This window comes from Mobula hypostoma, chromosome 20 (assembly GCF_963921235.1).
Source record: "Mobula hypostoma chromosome 20, sMobHyp1.1, whole genome shotgun sequence".
NCBI lineage: Eukaryota > Metazoa > Chordata > Chondrichthyes > Myliobatiformes > Myliobatidae > Mobula > Mobula hypostoma.
Window position 1 is genome coordinate 53,483,024 of NC_086116.1, and position 22,746 is coordinate 53,505,769.

Consider the following 22,746-nt stretch of genomic DNA (forward strand, 5'->3'; position numbering starts at 1 on the left):
AGATAGATGTATTCCAAAAACAAAGGAATACTCAAATGGCCAAATAGTACAACCATAGCTGACAAGGGATGTCAAAGCTAATATAAAAGCGAAAGAGAGGGCATACAACAAACCAAAAATTAGCAGGATGATAGAGGATTAGGAAGCTTTTAAAACCTACTAAGAACAACTACAAGAATCATTAGGAGGGAAAAGATGAAATATGAAAGCAAACTAACAAACAATATCAAGGAAGATTGAAAAAGATTTTTCAAATAAAAAATAGAAGAGAGATGAGAGTGGATATGGGTTTAGTAGAAAATGAGGTCAGAGAAGTAATAATGGGGGGACAAGGAGATGGCAGATGAACTAAATGAGTATTTTGCCTCAGTCCTCACTGTGGAAGACACTAGCTGTGTACCAGATGTTGAAGAGTGCGAGGGAAGAGAAACGGGTGCAGTTACTATCATGAGGGGGAAGGTGCTCAAAAAGCTAAAAGACCTAATGGTACATTAGTCAGTCAGACCAGATGAACTGCACCCCTAGGGTTCTGAAAGAGGTCATGGTAGAGATTATGGAGACATTAGTAATGATCTTTCAAGAACCTTTGGACTCTGGCATGGTTCTGGAGGACTGGAATATTACATGTGTCACTCCACTCTTTAAGAAAGGAGAAATGCAGCAGAAACATAGAAAGCCTACAGCACAATGCAGGCCCTTCAGCCCACAATGCTGTGCGGAACACGTACTTAGAAATTACCTTGGGTTACCCAGAGCCCTCTATTTTTCTAAGCTCCATGTACCTATCCAGGAGTCTCTTAAAAGACCCTATCGTATCCACCTCCTCCACTGTTGCCGGCAGCCCATTCCACGCACTCACCACTCTGTGTAAAAAACTTACCCCTGACAACTCCTCTGTACCTACTTCCAAGCATCTTAAAACTGTGTCCTCTCATGTTAACCATTTCAGCCCTGGGAAAAAGCCTCTGACTATCCACATGCTCAATACCTCTCATCATCTTATATACCTCTATCAGGTCACCTCTCATCCTCCGTTGCTCCAAGGAGAAAAAGCTGAGTTCACTCAACCTATTCTCATAAGGCATGCTCACCAATCCAGGCAACATCCTTGTAAATCTCCTCTGCACCCTTTCTATAGTTTCCGCATCCTTCCTGTAGTGAGGTGACCAGAACTGAGCACAGTACTCCAAGTGAGGTCTAACCAGCGTCCTAAATAGCTGTAACATTACTTCTCGGCTCTTGAACTCAATCCCACAGATGAAGGCCAATGCACCATATGCCTTCTTAACCACACAGAGTCAACCTGCACAGCAGCTTTGAGTGTCCTGTGGACTCAGATTCCAAGATCCCTCTGATCCTCCACACTGCCAGGAGACTTACCATTAATACTATATTCTGCCGTCATATTTGACCTACCAAAATGAACCACCTCACACTGACACTTGAACTCCATCCGCCAAACTCAACCCAGTTTTGCATCCTATCGATGTCCCGCTGTAACCTCTGACAGCCCTCCACATTATGCACAACACCCCCAACCGTTGTGTCATCAGCAAATTTACTAACCCATCCCGCCACTTCCTCATCCAGGTCACTTATAAAAATCACGAAAGGCAAGGGTCCCAGAACAGATCCCTGAAGCACACCACTGGTCACCAACCTCCATGTAGAATATGACCCGTCTACAACCACTTGCCTTCTGTGGGCATGCCAATTCTGGATCCACAAAGTTACCTGATAATTCTTCAGTCCTGTGCATTCTCTCTTCTACTTTCTTAGTAATGTTGTGGTAGACTCATGTCTTCAACCTGTTCTTCCCTATTGAACTTATATCCTGCTGCCTTGGTTCTATCCCCTTAGCCAAACCAATTCCTTTGCCTTGCACCTTGTTGATTTTCTTTACTGTTGCTGAAGTTTTGCTCTTTGAGGCATATGGAAACCCGCTAAATGTTGCCTTGTAAATGTTGGAATGGCTTTGGTACATTGGGCATACCATGTGGTAAGTTCCCATGTTCAGCTCTGGGAAGATATGCTATGCCCCCCAGATGTGTTCCAGACCTTGCTGTCTTAGCAGACCTAGCCTGGCAAAGTCTAGATCTCAGCGTTCAGCATCACAGACTCAGGATACCCTCTGTCGAAAAGACTCAGTACTTCTCTTACATATTCTCCTCTCTCATGCTCTCTACCATATGCATTTGACTATACTGTTTATCTCCTTGAATAGACATGGTTCAAATCCATTACTTCGGGGCAAACAAATTACGAGTTTAATGATAAATTTGGCAATTATGTTCACAAGGGGAATCTTCCCGCCAGCCTTCAGGTGACATTGATACGTGATGGCATCACCGTTAGAGGAGGCTGTTGTTCGCTCCAGGGACAGTGGCCGGAGCGAACAATCCAGAAGCGGCACTTTCAGTCCTTGCCGCCAATTCCAAATCCGTGCTCCCGTTTGGTGAGGAATAACAACTAAAGATCTCTCCTGCCTCCCTCTCCTCCCCCCTTCATGTGAACAGGGATGAGCCCAGTGTAACCTGGAAGTTTGCTGAGGTGCCGGAGATGTCGAGCGGTAAGGTCGAGTCTTCAGCTGCGAGGACTCACGGTCGCACTGCCTGTGTGTTCTCGGGATTCTGCCCTGTCAAACAGACAGAGCCTGGCAAAGTTTGAATCTTGTGATTCAACATGACCGAGTGAGAGGCAGAGGGGAGCACTGCGCAGCTCGGTCATCGGGAAAGGGGGCTTGGAAAGGGACCGTCTAACAGAGCATGGTGGAGCTAATATACTGATGCTTCTGATCCAGTCTTTCAGCAGCTTTTCGGGAAGCAGCTGGGATTTCCCGGGAAATCTCTCTGAAGATCTACATTCAAACAAGACTACCCGAAAGACATTTGGAGAATGGAGTGAAGAGAGAGAGCTATGTTTGGTAAGTCATTTTACTGCGGAGGCTCGGGCTCCGGGATTTCAGAGGTGAAGAATGTCGCTGGCATACTCTGAACTACTTACTTTGCCGAACACGCCTGGAGGTGGTCAGAGGTATTTCGAAACTCTTCAGACAGCCGTTTACCGAAACGCTTCCCGCCCCCGCCCCTGTCACTGTCACCGTTAATACTCATTCCGGTTCAGCCCTTTAAATGTTGTGTCGTCTGGCTCCAACAATGAATTCTATTAAGGCGGGAGGGTCTCCAGCAGGGGATTTCTTTGAGAGCGGGACTCCCTCCGTCAAAGGTGCATTTAAAGGGGACTGGCGTCAGTGTAGTAGCTTTTTTAAAGAACGTTACCCTCAAGGACCCTTTCAAGGAAAAGTCTCATCGACAGGTTGCACAGGCCAATCATACAATTACAAAATTTCCCCTAAATGTATATTGATATATGCGTAGAGACAATCATTAGAGAGTGGGCTGTGTGTTTAGAAGGGCGTCGGTGAGGATTTTTGAAAACTACTTTTTCGGAATCTGCTTGTTTCAGGGAAGGATGCATTGTTGCCCTTGGGAACGGGTCACTACCTTTCACTTTACATTTCTGACCAATGACCCCACTGTGCAGGTGGATTGTGAGTTCCAGGATGCAGACCCAATGATGAGGAAGGAATGGTGATATATTTCTCTGTCAGGAAGAGGTGGGTGTGGAGGGATCCTCTCGCTGGCTTTCGCATGCACCTGGGTAATGTCCCTCCTCGTGTTAGAAGCTACGGGTTTTAGCGTCTCTCAGAATAGCCTCGGCAAGTAAGTACAGGTATTTTGTAGATAGCTCACAGGAATATTAGAAAACTTTTAACAAGAACAGACCATTCGGCCCAACAAAGCTTGCCAAATTCTATTCTACTCTATTGAATTTAATCTAACTATTGAGTTTAGATTTGAAGGTCTCTAAGGTATTACTCTCAGCAACACAACTAGGTATTTGTTCCATCTGTCCACAACTTGCTGTGTAAAGAAATGTTTCCTGATGTTAGTCTGAAATCTCCCTTTAACCAGTCTCCACCTATGGCCCTGTGTGTTTGTCGATGCATTAATTTTGAAGCAGCAGCTGGCATCCACCTGACTTATACCCTTAATGATTTTGAACACTTCTATCATGTCTACTTCAGCTAAATTATTTTCAGCCTTTCTTCATAGCTCATACCCTGCAGACCTGGAGTGAGTACGGTGCCTTCACATCCTTCACAAAATTCGGAGACCAGAATTGTACACAGTACTCAAGGTGTGGCCTGCCATTGTGCCCCAGTGGTAGGGGAAATAATGCTTCTGATAACAGATAGGCTGTGCAGTTTTATTCTGGGTGGTTTCAAAATCCTTGAAAGTTTTTGGCACTGTACTCATTCAGTCATGGAGGGGGTATTCCATCAGACTCCTGACTTGTGACTTATAGATGGCAGCAAGTGCTTGGGATAGCAGGAAGGGTATTCAAACTCTGAGCAGCATGGTATCTCGATAACTGGTTCAATTGTTTCAGGTATATTGTGACCTACACATTTGTTAAATGTCAAGGGATGGTGGTGTTCATTGCCTGACAGTTAGGTGATGTGAGTGCTATTTTCCATCTGCCAACACATGCCTGAACATTGCCTAGATCTTCATGTAGGCAGGCATGGGCTGCTTCATTTTCTAAGAAATTGCAAATGGATTTGAACAGGCTGTGGTCATCAGTGAACACACCATTTAAGACCTGATTGAAGGAAAATCATTGATGAAGCAGTTGAAGGTAAATGGGCTTAGGGCACTGCCCTGAGGAACTCTCACTGTGATAGTATGGAGATGTGGTGACTAACCTCAAACAACAAAACTGCCAGCTTTCTCTGTGTGAAGTATGACTCAAAAATTTGGAGCATTTTTTCCCTCGAAGGCCAGGGTTGTAATTTTACTGGAGCAGCTTCATTTTACCAGATGCAGTTAGTTTTGAAGTGTAGTATTGCTGTCTGGCCCCATTGTCTTTGCTAAATCTAGGGTGTCAAACCTATTCTTGGTATTATATGAAGTGACGCCTACAATATTGTGCATCTTTGGAGGAAGTCAAGATGAATCAATTGTTTTGCATTTCTGATTGATTGTGGTTGTGAATGCTTTATATTTTCTCTAGCACTCACCTGCTAAGTCCACCCAAAACTAAGAGTCAGCCTCACCTGTGGGATAGGAAATAGTGATGGACATGTCTGGCACATGGCTCATGAGTGTGACTGGGTCAGATTATTGTGTACTCTAAGGTGAGGATATTCTTCGTGACTGCACCTTCTGTTAGCGTTTTAATTACCTGTTACCATTCACAACTATACATGATAGGATTGCAGGGTTTGATCTGTTTCATTTGTCACTTTTCATTTTAAAATCTTTTTATTAATTATTATTGAAAATCAACAGAAATACATTAAAGTAATCAAGTCAACATATCAATATGTACAATAAGAATTAAATTATCAAATAACTGATTAACAAAGCTAAACAATATATCAATAATAATAAGAAAAAACAATATGTTAAAACTTTTTTGGGAAAAAAGAAAGAAGGAGAAAAGAACCCCTACTAACTAAAACAAAAAAAACTCTATTAACAAAAAAAAAGAGAAAAAACATTGGGGGCACAACCCCAGAGCTATACGCCATACAAGCTTCCATAAAAGAAAAACATCAATTCGCCAACCAAAGCCATTTACACAAGAATCAGAAGGGAACCATCCTAATTAACTCAAATCAAATGATAATGGTGGGCAAAAGAACCCCACCCTTTTCAAAGTCAAATCAAGGATCAAAAGTTTGACTTCTGGTTTTCTTCAAGCTAAGACATAGCATTACCTGAGAAAACCACTGTATCAAAGTGGGAGCAGAGGCATCTTTCCATTTCAATAAAATAGCCCTTCTGGCCAATAATGTGACAAATGCAATTACATGTTGGTCTGATATAGAAATACCGTGAATATTGTGAGGGATTATACTGAACAAAACTGTCAATTTATTAAGTTGTAAATTAATTTTTAAAGCTTTAGAAATTGTAGAGAGAATAGATTTCCAAAACTGTTTCAATATAGAACACGACCAAAACATATGTGTCCATGTAGCTAGCTCAGTTTTACATTGTTTCATTGGTTATGAGTTCACTTAACTCTGCTACTTCTGATGTAGTCCCATGCTGTACATTCACTGAGCTGGTATCTCATTGTTTTAATTGTGATTGGTGCTACTCCTGACAAGCCCCTCTGCATTCATTTAATTAGAGTTGATTCTTGACTTGACATTGAAGGTAGAGTGAGAGAATACGCTGAGCCATGAGGTTATGTATTTTGATAGTGTATGTATCTGCAGCTGCTGATCCATAGCCATTCATTGATGCCCAGTTTTATGCTGCCTCATTTAGGATTATAGCGTCAAACAGTATATTTTCAACTTGGGTTTTGGTGCCTTGATGAGAGGATACTGGGAAATAAAAGACTTTGGGAGGAGACTGGAGGTGAAATTGTAGGAGGCAGTGATTAGAAAGTTTGTGCATGACACTAGAGTTGATGGTATTGTGGGCAGCAAAGAAGATGCCGATCAGGTGGAAAGTTAGGTAGAGCTTTGGCTGATGGAATTTAATTTCTGATCAGTCCAAGGTGATGCATTTTGGCAAGTCAGATAGAGGTAAATGTACAGAAAATTGTAAATTTCAGAAGTTCAAAGTTTGAAGTAAATTTATTTTCAAAGTATATATAAGTTACCATATACAACCTTGTGATTCATTTCCTTGTGGGCATTCAAGAAACGCAATAGAATCAATGAAAGACTGTACCCCAGCAGGACGGACAAACAACCAATGTGCAAAAGACAACAAACTACGCAAACACAAAAGGAAGATAAAAGAAATAATGGTAACAATAATAAAAAAACCAATAATATCGAGAAAATGAAATGAAGAGTCCTTGCAAGTGAGCAAAATGCAACGTTATGGGAACAGTTCAGTAATGAGACAAGTGAAGTTATCCCTTCTGGTTCAAGAGTCTGATGGCTGAAGGGTAATAACTGTTCCTGAACCTGGTAGTGTGGGTCCTGAGGCTCCTGTACCTTCTTCCGGATGACAACAACAGGAACAGAGCATGGCCTGGATAGTGGATGTAAGGAATGCTGATGAACACGGGGATCTTGAGGTTCAATCCATAGTTCAATGAAAGTGTTAGCAAAAGTTGATAGGGTGTTGAAGGCATAAAAAGTGTTTCTGTGCTGTCCTGCTCTATAACTGGTCCTGGAAACGGGGCTGAGAGGAATTCATATCTGAATTCCTATTCGTATATTGTGGGATGAAGGAGGTTGGTAGAGTATTGGGGCATAGATTTGCAGAGAGAGATGCAGCTTGTAAAGGAGAGACTTTGATGTGAAGGTGATATTGAACCAAACCCTGCTTAACAATACTGTTAGGGGAAGCGTCAATTCAGTTTAAGAAGAAGAGTTTGAAAATAAACACCGAAAGATGCAGCCTGGATTCAATGAGGAGTTACTTGAAATAAAGACTGGTGATAATGAAGAAGTGTTTGAGAAGTTTCAGAAATGCAGTAGTTGCAAGGAAGAGCTTGGAGGGAAAAGAGGTTAAGAAATTACTTGATACGAACAGTTTTGATGGAGCAACCTCTAATGACTGCAGTTTGGTTTCTTGACTATATTTAGTATAACTGGCAAACGAAGCAGGGCTGGAAATACAAAGTGCTGTGATGGAGAATACAAGTGTTGAAAATTCGTAGCAGTCTCACTAAAAAGTTTCAATACAGAAAAGTTTCAATAAAGAAAGGGCAAAAGTCGGAGGAGTCACACTGTGGATAAGTACTTTAAACGATTTGCCAGCGCAGTGAGGCAAATGGACTTCTCTTGTGCTCCATTATTCTATGATTCAAAACAATGACGGTGATTTTCAAGATTACAAGAGCAAACTCGTGTAAGATTTATCTCCACAACTTAGTAAGAAATAAGATTCATAGTCTTCATACATTTAGAAAAATATAATGTTAAACTCATAATCTTAAATGTGGACTTCGATTTTAATGCAGGAAAGTTAAAGAATTTAAGCAGTAAACTGGAGATTGGGATTAAGTTGGAATGACCATTAAAGGGTAATGGGTATTGAGGAAGAGAGAGGAATTGAGATGATGGAGTAGGAAAGTGTGATGAGATTTTACAGGCTATTACAGTGTAATTCAGGATGGGTAGGAGATTAGATAATGGGCAAGTAGAGGGTAGTTGGAAAATGGAGAGTAAGATTGGACATTGATGGGTAATGAAGCTGCATACTGAGCTGCTAGAATGTTTTATTGTTTAAGCAGTCACAGGTGGAATTATGGTCTGAGTGAGTGTGGAGAAGTAGATGGTACCATGAAAGAGTTTAGATTGCACACAGAATGCTGCATCCCATCTGTTCTTGGTTCTATAATCAGCTCTGTTTCTTTGTTGCTGCTGGCTCTCTTTTATGATTATTGAGATGGATACACAAGCAAAGATACCATTATTCTGTAGGGTAAAGCTTCCCGAGGAATATATTAGAATTGCTCTAAATAATGTATAACTTGGACCAGAAACTAATGAGGAAAAGAGATGAATGGACCTTAATTATGGCCAAACTCTGCTCTCGCGTGCGTGTGTGTGTGTAGGAGCAGAATTATTGAACACTGGCAACTGGCTGAGATGCTGAAAATAGGTACAGGCTGATTGTAAACAGAACACTCATCAGGTCAGGCAGCATTTGTGGAGTGAGAAGTTGATCTGATTTTACAGGAAACTAATGTTTTGTCAGAGACTCTGATGCACTAGCATTTTCTTTTTACTTCAGATTTGTAGAAGCCTGCAAGATCTATTTAATTGCCCAATATTATCAATTCTTTTTGGATTTCAAGTCTGCTGGGCCCCTGCGACAGCACCAGTTTGAAGATGAATCATACAGTTCAGAAGTAGGAGCTTCGGCCTACAAAGCTGTACCGAATATGCCCTTACGTTAGAACTATCTAGACTTACCTATAGCCCTCTTTTTATCTAAGCTCCATGCACCCATCCAGGAGTCTCTTAAAAGACCCTATCATTTCCGCCTCCAGCAGCCCATATTACACACTCACCACTCTCTGCGTAAAAAAGCTTATCCCTGCCATCTCCTCTGTACCTACTTCCAAGCACCTTAAAACTATGCTCTCTCATGCTAGCCATGTCAGCCCTGGGAAAAAGCCTCTGACTACCCCCATGATCAATGCCTCTCATTATCTTGTACACCTCTATCAGGTCACCTCTCCTCCTTCGTCGCTCCAAGGAGAAAAGGCTGAGTTCACTCAACCTATTCTCATAAGGCATGCTCCCCAATCCAGGCAACGTCCTTGTAAATCTCCTTTGCACCCTTTCTGTGGTTTCCACGTCCTTCCTGTAGTGAGGCGACCAGAACTGAGCACGGTACTCCAAGTGGGGTCTGACCAGGGTCCTATATAGCTGTAACATTACCTCTCGGTTCTTAAACTCAATCCCACTATTGATGAAGGCCAATACACCGTGTGCCTTCTTAACCACAGAGTCAACCTGCGTAGCAGTTTTGAGTGTGCTATGGATTCGGACCCCAAGATCCCGCTGATCCTCCACACTGCCAAGAGTCTTGCCATTAATACTATATAACTTATCTGGGTTGAACTCCATCTGCCACTTCTCAGCCCAGGTTTGCATCCTGTCAATGTCCCGCTGTAACCTCTGACATCCCTCCACACTGTCCGCAATACCATCAATCTTTGTGTCATCAGCAAATTTACTAACCACCTCCTCCACTTCCTCATCCAGGTCATTTATAAAAATCACAGAGTATATTTTCCCATTGTCATCACCAACCATATGCTTCTGCTCATCTACACACTGGGGTAATTTCTAGTGTCCACTTAACCCATCAATGTGCTTGTCCTTCTGATGAGAGAAGAAACCCCAAGCATCCGGGGAAGTGAATGAGAATTATGAAGTGGAGAAAACTATATCTTCAAAATTGAGATGAAATATAGGGAGATCGGATAATAAGAGAAAAAGGGAAGGCAGTAAAATTGCTTGTATGTTGTTCCACACATTTATTCTGGTATGTAGCCAGCCTTTGAGTCACTCCTACATTATTTATGAACGTTTCATTGAGTAGGAACTCCAACTGCAAATGAGCACTGTGCTGATACAGACATTATCTGCATTAGTGTGGTGTTCCCTACTGATGCATTGCACGTTTTGGTAGTTCTCTGGGCAGTTTGAACGGATGCAGTTTCTGCAGCCAGTCTTTAAAGGATAATGCTGCTCTTCTAGTTGCAGGGGAATTTTGCTGCCGAATGAATGTTGGATGATAGGAAAAATCTCTTGGTGAATCAGAAGGGGCGAGACGGGTTAGAGAACAATATTTCTGAGGCCGCAGAGACCTTCCAGGGCTAAAGGCAACTGCTCCTGGCACAATGTTGCTATGGACATCTCTGTAGTGATGTGCATTGTCTGTCAATGCCTACATTGTGGGGAAACCTGCATTGCAGGCAATTAGCCATCTCACTCTGTCTGCTCTTGAGATCTGAGCAAAAGGTAGGTGAAATCTTCCATTCTGAAGTGTAAACCTCTCTCATGCAGCAAGCTGTGTGGTGTGGCAAAGTGCAACAGTAGCAACCTGGAATGGTGTGGAGGCTCAGAAATTGAGAGTGACCATCACCTTGGCCCTTAAGAACAAAGCAGTTAGAGCAAATGTGAATTTGAGGCCGAACGATAACAGAAATTTCAATGACAAATAATTCATGTTTAGTGTTCACCTCCAGGAATGCTATAGTTGTTCTGACAGTAAATAAAAATTGTTTTCGAAGTTGGTGAGAATCATCACCGCTTTTGTTGCTTCTGTCATTTGGAGGAAAAAGTGCAGAAGAGAATGAAGATCGTGCCAAAATGTGTGAAAGTGAATTTCCTGATGGTTGCCAGGGTGTGCAGAAATTGCTCTGCTTTGGGTTAACCAAATTTTCAATAGCAGAGCAATTTTTTAAAAGTTGTATCATAATGATAAGCTCTTTTTACTGGGCATCTGTAAAAACACAACTTGTTAGCAAGCCAATGGACTCAGCAGTGAGAAAGCCACTTTTCTTGAACTACTTATGTCTAGGGTTGATATAACTTGGGTCTCACCAGACTGAGAGAGCTGAAATGATTTGACCATCTGCACCAAAATCTAAGCGAATATTGTGTAAATGCTGTCCACTTGCAATTACCCGTCGGCAAGAAATAACAGATTGTACACTGCGTACAATTATAAAGAAAATGTATTTACAAATTTCAACTTTATCAAACAGTTAGTAGAAAAAAGAAAAGAAAAATATGGGCCCGTTGCAGTTAACCAAGTCCAAATGTGCACATAAGTTAGGGCTCATCTTGAAGTTGTCTTTAACTTAAGCGCTGGACCCACAATCTGTGTAAAAGCACACACCACCTTCTTAATATCACTCAAAATCCATTTCTAACAAACGGGCTTCCCCATGGGAGTATTGGTCCTTCCTCCTTGAAGCCATTCATCTGCACAAAGCATCTTGTGCAACAAGGGCAGCATCCTCAGCTATCTTCTCTCCTGTCCTCTCCCAGCTCCCGCCAAAAAGACCTTGACCCACACCAGTGCCCGTCACCAAAACCTCTCCACCCAGTGTTCTCTAGAACCTTCTCCTAATTCCACCATCCTAATTGGCTGACACCACATTCCTAAGTTGAACAACATCGCCCCTTATCTTTAGCTCAAACCCAAACATACTAAAAGCAGAACATACTGCTCTTACAGAGCTGCTGAAATGAAATAGAAACCATAGAAACCACAGCACAGAAACAGGCCTTTTGGCCCTTCTTGGCTGTGCTGAACCATTTTCTGCCTAGTCCCACTGACCTGCACACGGACCATATCCCTCCATACACCTCCCATCCATGTATCTGTCCAATTTATTCTTAAATGTTAAAAAAGAACCCGCATTTACCACCTCGTCTGGCAGCTCATTCCATACTCCCACCACTCTCTGTGTGAAGAAGCCCCCCCTAATGTTCCCTTTAAACTTTTCCCCCCTCACCCTTAACCCATGTCCTCTGGTTTTTTTCTCCCCTTGCCTCAGTGGAAAAAGCCTGCTTGCATTCACTCTATCTGTACCCATCATAATTTTATATACCTCTATCAAATCTCCCCTCATTCTTCTACGCTCCAGGGAATAAGTCTTAACCTAATCAACCTTTCTCTGTAACTGAGTTTCTCAAGTCCCGGCAACATCCTTGTAAACCTTCTCTGCACTCTTTCAACCTTATTTATATCCTTCCTGTAATTTGGTGACCAAAACTGAACACAATACTCCAGATTCGGCCTCACCAATGCCTTATACAACCTCATCATAACATTCCAGCTCTTATACTCAATACTTTGATAAATAAAGGCCAATGTACCAAAAGCTCTCTTTATGACCCTATCTACCTGTGACGCCACTTTTAGGGAATTTTGTATCTGTATTCCCAGATCCCTCTGTTCCACTGCACTCCTCAGTGCCTTACCATCATTAACCCTGTATGTTCTACCTTGGTTTGTCCTTCCAACGTGCAATACCTTACCCTTGTCTGTATTAAACTCAATCTGCCATTTTTCAGCCCATTTTTCAGCCCATTTTTCAGCCCATTTTTCCAGCTGGTCCAAGTCCCTCTGCAGGCTCTGAAAACCTTCCTCACTGTCTACTACACCTCCAATCTTCGTATCATCAGCAAATTTGCTGATCCAATTTTCCACATTATCATCCAGATCATTGATATAGATGACAAATAACAATGGACCCAGCACTGATCCCTATGGCACACCACTAGTCACAGGCCTCCACTCGGAGAAGCAATTCTCTACTACCACTCTTTGGCTTCTTCCATTGAGCCAATGTCTAATCCAATTTACCACCTCTCCATGTATACCTAGCGACTGAATTTTCCTAACTAACCTCCCATGCGGGACCTTGTCAAAGGCCTTACTGAAGTCCATGTAGACAATAGCCACTGCCTTCCCTTCATCCACTTTCCTGGTAATCTCCTCAAAAAACTCCAATAGATTGGTCAAACATGACCTACCACGCACAAAGCCATGTTGACTCTCCCTAATTAGTCCCTGTCTATACAAATGCTTGTAGATTCTGTCTCTTAGTACTCCCTGCAATAACTTACCTACTACTGACGTTAAACTTACTAGCCTATAAATTCCCGGATTACTTTTCGATCCTTTTTTAAACAACGGAACAACACGAGCCACTCTCCAATCCTCCGGCACCTCACCTGTAGACAGCGACATTTTAAATATTTCTGCGCCAGGGCCCCTGCAATTTCAACACTAGTCTCCCTCAAGGTCCGAGGGGACACCCTGTCAGGCCCCGGGGATTTATCCACTTTAATTTTCCTCAAGACAGCAAGGACCTCCTCCTTTTTGATCTGTACGGTTTCCATGATCTCACTACTTGTTTCCCTTAATTCCATAGACTCCATGCCAATTTCCTTAGTAAATACAGATGCAAAAAACCTACTTAAGATCTCCCCCATTTCCTTTGGTTCCGCACATAGCCGACCACTCTGATCTTCAAGAGGACCAATTTTATCCCTTACAATCCTTTTGCCCTTAATATACCTGTAAAAGCTCTTTGGATTATCCTTCACTTTGACTGCCAAGGCAACCTCATGTCTTCTTTTAGCCCTCCTGATTCCTTTCTTAAGTATTTTCTTGCACTTCTTATACTCCTCAAGCACCTTATTTACTCCCTGCTTCCTATACATGTCATACAACTCCCTCTTCTTCTTTATCAGAGTTGCAATATTCCTTGAGAACCAAGATTCCTTATTCCTATTCACTTTGCCTTTAATCCTGACAGGAACATACAAATTCTACACTCTCAAAATTTCCCCTTTAAAGGCTTCCCACCTACCAATCACATCTTTGCCAGAGAACAACCTGTCCCAATCCACGCTTTTTAGATCCTTTCTCATTTCTTCAAATTTGGCCTTCTTCCAGTTCAGAACCTCAACCCTAGGACCAGATCTATCCTTGTCCATGATCAAGTTGAAACTAATGGTGTTATGATCACTGGAACCAAAGTGCTCCCCTACACAGACTTCTGTCACTTGTCCTAACTTGTTTCCTAACAGGAGATCCAATATTGCATCCCCTCTAGTTTGTCCCTCTATATATTGATTTAGAAAACTTTCCTGAGCACGTTTTACAAACTCTAAACCATCTAGACCCCTAACAGTATGGGAGTACCTAGAGTCTAGCAGTAAAAATCTTAACCAGGGTGTTACATTAGTTTTGGAAATAGTGATTGAATTGAATTGAATTGACTTTATTTCTTACATCCTTCACATATACGAGGAGTAAAAATCTTTAAGATTACGTCTCTGTCTAAATGTGCAATGTGCATAATCATAGTAAGTTAGAATAATTTATAATAAATAGAACAGCAATGTAATATAGAGTACACTCAAATGAGCGTGAATTCATCAGCCTGATGGCCTGGTGGAGGAAGCTGTCCAGGAGCCTGCTGGTCCTGGCTTTTATGCTGTGGTACCATTTCCCAGATGGTGGCAGCTGGAGTAGATTGTGGTTGGGGTGACTTGGGTCCCCAATGATCCTACGAGCCCATTTTACACACCTGTCCTTGTAAATGTCCTGAATCATGGGAAGTTCACAACTACAGATGTGCTGGGCTGTCCGCACCACTCTGCAGAGTCCTGCGATTAAGGGAGGTACGGTTCCCATACCAGGCAGTGATGCAACCAGTCAGGATGCTCTCAATTCTGCCTCTGTAGAAAGTTTTTAGGATTTGGGGGCCCATACCAAATTTCCTCAACTATCTGAGGTGAAAGAGGTGCTGTTGTGCCTTTTTCACCACACAGCTGGTATGTACAGACCATGTGAGGTCTTTGGTGATGTGTATGCCAAGGAACTTGAAGCTGTTTACCCTCTCAACCCAAGATTCATTGATGTCAATAGGGGTTAGCCCGTCTCCATACCTCCTGTCATCCATAACCAGCTCTTTTGTTTTTGCGACATTGAGGGAAAGGTTGTTTTCTGGACCCCACTGTGTCAGAGAGATGGCTTCTTCCCTGTAGGCCACCTCATTATTGTTTGAGATAAGGCCAATCAATGTAGTGTCATTGGCAAATTTAATTAGCAGATTGGAGTTGTGGGTGGCGACACAGTCACGGGTACACAGGGAGTAAAGGAGGGGACTCAGTACGCAGCCCTGAGGGGCTCCTGTATTGAGAGTCAGAGGTTTGGAGGTGAGGGAGCCCACCCTTACAACCTGCTGGCAATCTGACAAGAAGTCCAGGATCCAGCTGCACGAGGCAGGGTCAAGGGTGAGGCCTCTGAGCTTCCTGTTGAGCCTGGATGGAACTATGATGTTGAATGCTGAACTGAAATGAATAATAACTATTAATATTAACTCATCTGCCCTTCTATAGGGTTTCATTTGGTTTTTTCACCATCAAGAGGTCAGAATGAGGCACCTTATCCATAAGCAGGTAAACTACAATACGACAAGAAGAGAGTTCATAGGAGCAGTGATGTTGCTGATGTTATGTTAACAGAATCAGAATGAGGTTTACAATCATCAGTATGTGCCATGAAATTTATTAACTTAGCAGCAGCAGTACAATGTAATGCATGATAATATCAAAAGAAAAAAATTAAGTAAATCAATTACTGTAAATATATATGTATATTAAATAGATTAAAATGGTGCAAAAACAGAAGTAGTATAATAAAAAGGTAAGTTCCATGGGTTCAGTGTCCATTTAGGAATTGTATGGCATCGGGGAAGATGCTGTCTCCGAATCACTGTGCGTGTGCCTTCAAGCTTCTGTACCTACTTCCTGATGGTAGCAATGAGAAGAAAGCATGCCCTGGGCGATTGGTCCTTAGTAATGCATGTCGCCTTTCTGAGGCACCACTCCTTGAAGATGTCTTGGATACTACGGAGGCTAGTACCCAAAATGCAGCTAAGTTTACATCTTTCTGTAGCTTCTTTTAGGCCTGCGCAGTAACCCCACCCCCCCATACTAGACAGTGATGCACCCTGTAGGTGATAAAACCAAATCTCCTCAAACTCCTAATGAATTATTGCTGCTGTCTTGCCTTCTTTAAAGCTGCATCGACATGTTGGGACCAAGTTAGATCCTCGGAGATCTTGACACCCAGGAAATTCTACGTTATTAATCTAACATTAAATTCCACAACTGCCATGGTGGAACAGATTAGTAATATCATAAGACCATAAGTCATCGGAACAGAATTAGGCCATTCAGCTGTTGAGTCTGCTCGGCCATTCCATCATGACTGATCCTAGATCCCACTCAACCCCATCAACCTGCCATCTCACCATAGACTTTAAAGCCCTGACCAATCAGGAAACTAATATCTGTAGTTCAGATTCCACCATACTGTTGAAGAATTTAATGTGAGATTAATTAGGTGGAATAATTTTTTTTAAATGATTCACTGATCCTCTCTGGAGGCAATCTGGTTTATGTGACTCCAACCCTACTCCACGCTAAACCAAATGATTTCGTAGCAAATGTTCAGGGGATATTTGCATGGTGTTCTGCATAGGTACATTCCAATGAGACAGGGAATGGATGGTAAGGTACAGGAACCATGGTGTACAAAGGCTGTTGAAAATCCAGTCAAGAAGAAAAGAAAGGCTTACGAAAGGTTCAAAAAACTAAGTAATAATAGAGATCTCGAAGATTATAAGGAGCTGGTGGTAGACCTGAGGAGGGCTAAGGCACTGGTGACCCCTGTTTCCATCCAGGGGGTCAGTGTGGACGTGGTGGAGGATTACAAATACCTGGGGATACGAATTGACAATAAACTGGACTGGTCAAAGAGCACTGAGGCTGTCTACAAGAAGGGTCAGAGCCGTCTCTATTTCCTGAGGAGACTGAGGTCCTTTAACATCTGTTGGACGATGCTGAGCATGTTCTATGAGTCTGTGGTGGCCAGTGCGATCATGTTTGCTGTTGTGTGCTGGGGCAGCAGACACCAACAGAATCAACAAACTCATTCGTAAGGCCAGTGATGTTGTGGGGATGGAACTGGACTCTCTGACGGTGGTGTCTGAAAAGAGGATGCTGTCCAAGTTGCATGCCATCTTGGACAATGTCTCCCATCCACTACATAATGTACTGGTTGGGCACAGGAGTACATTCAGCCAGAGACTCATTCCACCGAGATGTAACACTGAGCATCAAAGGAAGTCATTCCTGCCTGTGGCCATCAAACTTTACAACTCCTCCTTTGGAGGGTCAGACACCCTGAGCCAATAGGCTGGTCCTGGACTTATTTCCTGGCATAATTTACATATTACTATTTAATTATTTATGGTTTTATTACTATTTAATTATTTATGGTACAACTGTAACGAAAACCAATTTCCCTTGGGATCATTAAAGTATGACTATGACTAACAGGAAGGAGCTTAAGAATGAAATTAGGAGAGCCAGAAGGGGCCATGAGAAGCCCATGAGAAGGGGCCATAGTAAGCAGGGCTAAAGAAAACCCCAAGGCATTCTACAAGTATGTGAAGAGCAAAAAGACGTGAGAGAATAGGACCAAGTGTGACAGTGGAAAAGTGTGTATGGAACTGGAAGAGATGGTGGAGGTACTTAATGAATACTTTGCTTCGGTATTCACTACAGAAAAAGATCTTGGCAATTGTAGGGATGATTTACAGTGGATTGAAAAGCTTGAGCATATAGACATTAAGAAAGAGGATGTGCTGGAGTTTTTGGAGAACGTCAAGTTGGATAAGTCTCCGGAATCCAACGAGATGTACCCCAGGCTACTGTGGGAGGCAAGGGAGGAGATTGCTGAGCCTCTGGCAATGATCTTTGCATCATCAATGGGGACGGGAGAGGTTCCGGAGTATTGGAGGGTTGCAGATCAAGTCAAGTCAAGTCACTTTTTAATTGTTATTTCGACCATAACTGCTGGTACAGTACACAGTAAAAACGCGACAATGTTTTTCAGGACCATGGTGGTACATAAAACAATACAAAAACCACACTGAACTACGTAAAAACAACACAAAAACTACAGTAGACTACAGACCTACCCAGGACTGCATAAAGTGCACAAAACAGTGCAGGTATTACAATAAATAATAAACAAGACAATAGGCACAGTAGAGGTCAGTGGGTTGGTGTCAGTCCAGGCTCTGGGTATTGAGGAGTCTGATGTTTTGGTGTCTTTTGCCAGATGGCAGGATGGAGAAGAGTTTGTATGAGGGGTGCGTGGGGTCCTTCATAATGCTGTTTGCTTTACAGATGCAGCGTGTGGTGTAAATGTCTGTAATGGCCGGAAGAGAGACCCTGATGATCTTCTCAGCTGACCTCACTACCCGCTGCAGGGTCTTACGGTCTGAGATGGTGCAATTTCTGAACGAGGCAGTGATGCAGCTGCTCAGGATACTCTCAATACAACCTCTGTAGAATGCGGTGAGGATGGGGGGGGTGGGAGATGGGCTTTTCTCAGGCTTTGCAGAAAGTAGAGACGCTGCTGGGCTTTCTTTGCTATGGAGCTGGTGTTGAGGGACCAGGTGAGATTCTCCACCAGGTGAACACCAAGAAATTTGGTGCTCTTAACGATCTCGACTGGGGAGTCGTCGATGTTCAGTGGAGAGTGGTCGTTCCATGTCCTCCTGAAGTCAACAACCATCTCTTTTGTTTTGTTCATATTCTGCACCAGTCTGTTAGCCGCTGCATCTCCTCTCTGTATGCTGACTAATCACTCTTGCTGATGAGACCCACCGCGGTCGTGTCATCGGCGAACTTGATGATATGTTTCGAGCTGTGTGTTGCAGCACAGTCGTGGGTCAGTCATGTTGCTCCCTTATTCAAGAAAAGAAGTAAAGATAGCCCAGGAAATTATAGACAGTGAGTCTTACTTCAGTGGTTGGTAAGTTGATGGAAAAGATCCTAAGAGGCAAGATTTATGAACATTTGGAGAGGTATAATATGATTAGGAATAGTCAGCTTGGCTTTGTCAAAGGAAGGTCATGCCTTATGAGACTGATTGAAGTTTTTGAGGTTGTGACTAAACGCGTTGGAGGGATGGGTTAGTAAATTTGCTGATGACACAAAGGTTGGGGGTATTGCGGATACTGTGGAGAGCCGTCAGAGGTTACAGTGGGTCATCAATAGGATGCAAAACTGGGCTGAGAAGTGGCAGATGGAGTTCAACCCAGATAAGTTATATAGTATTAATGGTAAGACTCTTGGCAGTGTGGAGGATCAGAGGGATCTTGGGGTCTGAGTCCATAGGACACTCAAAGCTACTGCACAGTTTGACTCTGTGGTTAAGAAAGCATATGGTACATTGACCTTCATCAACCGTGGGATTGAGTTTAATAGATGAGAGGTAATGTTACAGCTATTTAGGTCTCTGGTCAGACCCCACTAGGAGTACTGTGCTCATTTCTGGTTACGTCATTACAAGAAGGATGTGGAAACTATAGAAAGGGTGAAGAGATTTACAAGGATATTGCCTGGATTAGGGAGCACGCCTTATGAGAATAGGTTGAGTGAACTTAGCCTTTTCTCCTTGGAGTGGTGGAGGATAAGAGGTGACCTGATAGAGGTGGATAAGATGGTGAGAGGCATTGATCGTGTGGATTGTCAGTGGCTTTTTCCCAGAGTTTCAATGGCTAACATGAGAGGGCACAATTTTAAGGTGCTTGGAAGTAGGTACAGAGAAGATGTCAGGGGTAAGTTTTTTACGCAGAGGGTAGTAAGTGCATGGAATAAGCTGCTGGCAAGGGTGGTGGAGGTGGATACGATAGAGTCTTTTAAGAGACTCCTGGATAGGTACATGGAGCTTAGAAAAATAGAGGGCTATGGGTAACCCGAGGTAATTTCTAACGTAAGTACATGCTCAGCACAGCATTGTGGGCCGAAGGGCCTGTATTGTGCTGTAGGTTTTCTATGTTTCTAAGCCAGCCATTCTGTTCAGTAAGAGTAATAGACGGGCAGCAAGTTAGCATAGCGGTTCACGTAATGCTTTACAATCTGTAATCCTCTTTAAAAGGATCAAAGATTATTATTATTATCTTTTGTTTTTTTTCTTCTATATTATGCATTGCATTGAACTGCTGCTGATAAGTTAACAAATTTCACATTGCATGCCGGTGATAATAAACCCTGATTCTGATATACTGAGTGACGGTGTCTCTGCAGAGCTCTTAGATGCTGAATTCTGAATGTTTATCTTTCTCTGGAAAATGATATTTTTTCTCCTCTCTGCCTTAATGAACTGACTCCTCGAGCTTGGACCCCTGATTTTAGATATCTTAGTTCAAGGGTAACATCCTCTCCAAATCTACTCTTAAGTCCCTCACCCTGTCCATGGCAACCATCAAACACCCATCCCTATTGTCTTTTATTTTTAATGGGATTACTTCTTATTCCTCTAAGCACTAGAGAATCTCAGCCCACTTTATTTATTCTCTTTTTACTGAATGAATGCCTTCCATCTTCAATTCAAAGTTTAAAATACATTTATTAACAAGTATATAACCTTGAGATTCATCTCCTAACAGGCAGCCATGAAGGAAAGATACCCCAAAAAAACACTTAAAAAAGATTGCCGAACACCTAATGTGCAGAGTGAAAAGAACACATCGTGCCCAAAAAAAGAACCCAAAAAAACAAAAGAAGACCACCGAACACCAAATTTGCAGAGGAAAAAACCGCAAGGAAGTAGCATTCTGAACTGAAGTCTGCAAGAGAGTCCATAGCTCAGTGCAGAGCTGAATAAATATCGTGGAACAGTGACCTGAACCGTCTCGAGCCCTGACACACTGACGTTTTCAAGACAGAACTGATGAAGATTGTTTCACCTTGCATTGCTGCAAACTAATCTGCCCATTATAAAGGGAAAGTCTTTACCTGAAAACCTGCAGGAGGATATAGAGAAAGAACATATTGGTATTTGGTGATGAGGGAAGTTTCATTTCTGGACATTCAGACAGCAAGTCTTGTAGTAAGAGAATTACTTCAGGATCTAACCCATTGGCTTTGCATCCATTAGTTGAGGAAATGACCCCTCACCCTGACAACACACGGCTCTGGCTGTTGGCATCTAGAGTAAATGCCATATCCACTTGACTGTCAATGATATGCACAATGTCCAAACTCTAATGTGTTAGCAATCTGGAGTAACACCAGAGAATCAGATAGATAGGTACCGCTAACTGGTTTTCTGAGTCAGTGATGGAACTCTGCCGATGTATCCCATTCTGAAGCTATCACTCTAACAAAGAGATGCATGGTTGTGATGTAACACAGATCTTAGGAGGGGCGTCGAGATTTTGCACTAGTTGGACAACTGCTGCTCCCACCAGAGAAAGACACAACAGCAATACACTAGTGAGATGGTAACCCTGGACTTAATACTGCTCAGACCATGAAGAACTTCACAGAGCTGGCAAAATAAAACTCATCAGCTGCTACCATTTTGCTACAGTCCATCAATAACCTTGCAGAGCGTCTCAGTGTTCTTGAAACCAAGACCTTGAGGACGATTGAGCATGATTGTGATAAGGCCTTCTAATTTTTGCATCTTTAACAAGGTGCCCATCCATCACCTGTAAATCGCATAGGAGGCATCTGCAAGTCATGCAGCTATTACAAGGAACTGACATCCTTCCAGTTTAAAACCAATATATCTGTGCGGATGCAAGATATGTGTCATTGGGTATAAGCTTTCATTCTACACAGGCCCTGCTGTAGTAATAGAAGAAAATTTATCATCAACATCTTGATTTTAACCAATATCACAGCAATGCAATTATTGCCACAGGAAAGGTCAAACAAAACTACGGAGGAGAGGCAATAAAACATTCAGAATTACACTGTCTTCTTTGTTAAGGTGTCCATCACTGTGTAAGTTAAAGCACTTTGTCGGGATTTGATTCTCAACCTTTTTTTTGAAATGACTTAACTTTTAAACTTCAAAGCCTTAGGAGCCTTTGCTTTTTATACACATCTGGCTGCCAGTGCCTACTGGTGGTCCTCTGGGGTCAGTATTGGGTCCGCTACTTTTCATATTGTTTGTCAATGATTTAGATAACAGAATTGATGGCTTTATGGCAAAGATTGCAATTGATACAAAGAAAGGTGGAGAGGTAGGTAGTGCTGAGGAAGCAATCCGATTAAACAGGACTCAGACAAATTGAAAGAATGGGCAAAACGTGGCAGATGGAATATTGTATTGGGAAAAGTATGATGATGCATTTTGGCAAAAGGAACAATATTGCAGACTATTATTTAAATGGGGAGAAGGTTCAAACATCAGATGTGCAGAGGGACTTAGGAGTCCTCTTGCAATGCTCCCAGAAGGTTAATTTACAGGTTGAGTCTGTGGTAAAGAAGGCAAATGCAATGTTGGCATTTATTTCAAGGGGAGTAGAATATAAAAGCAAGGAGATAATGCTGATCCTTTAAAAGACACTACTCAGGCTGCACTTGGATTATTGTCAACAGCTTTGGGCCTCAAATCTCAGAAATGATGCGTTGCCATTGTCATTGGAGAGTGTCCAGAGGCGGTTCATGAGGATGATTCTGGGAACGAAGGGGTTAACATATGAGGACATTTGGCAGCTTCGGGCCCATACTCATTGGAATTTAGAAGGATGTGGGGGAGTCTCATTGAAGCCTACTGAATGTTGAAAGGACTAGATAAGGTGGATGTGGAGAGGATGTTTCCTATGGTGGGGTTATCCAGA

General features: G+C 42.5%; 1 protein-coding gene and 1 long non-coding RNA gene across 7 annotated transcripts in view; one reads left to right on the top strand and one right to left on the bottom strand.

The window, feature by feature from the left end:
- LOC134359538 (uncharacterized) overlaps positions 1-3,105 on the bottom strand; it is a 55,919-nt gene extending 52,814 nt beyond the window's left edge. For both annotated transcript variants that reach the window (XR_010021137.1, XR_010021136.1), the window contains exon 1: positions 3,004-3,105. This is a non-coding gene — a long non-coding RNA (uncharacterized LOC134359538). The remainder of the gene's footprint in view (positions 1-3,003) is intronic.
- shank3a (SH3 and multiple ankyrin repeat domains 3a) overlaps positions 2,393-22,746 on the top strand; it is a 1,110,717-nt gene continuing 1,090,363 nt past the window's right edge. For all 5 annotated transcript variants that reach the window (XM_063072946.1, XM_063072949.1, XM_063072948.1 and 2 more), the window contains exons 1-2: positions 2,393-2,569; positions 2,801-2,923. The gene's annotated coding sequence lies outside the window, so the exon portion shown is untranslated. The remainder of the gene's footprint in view (positions 2,570-2,800; positions 2,924-22,746) is intronic.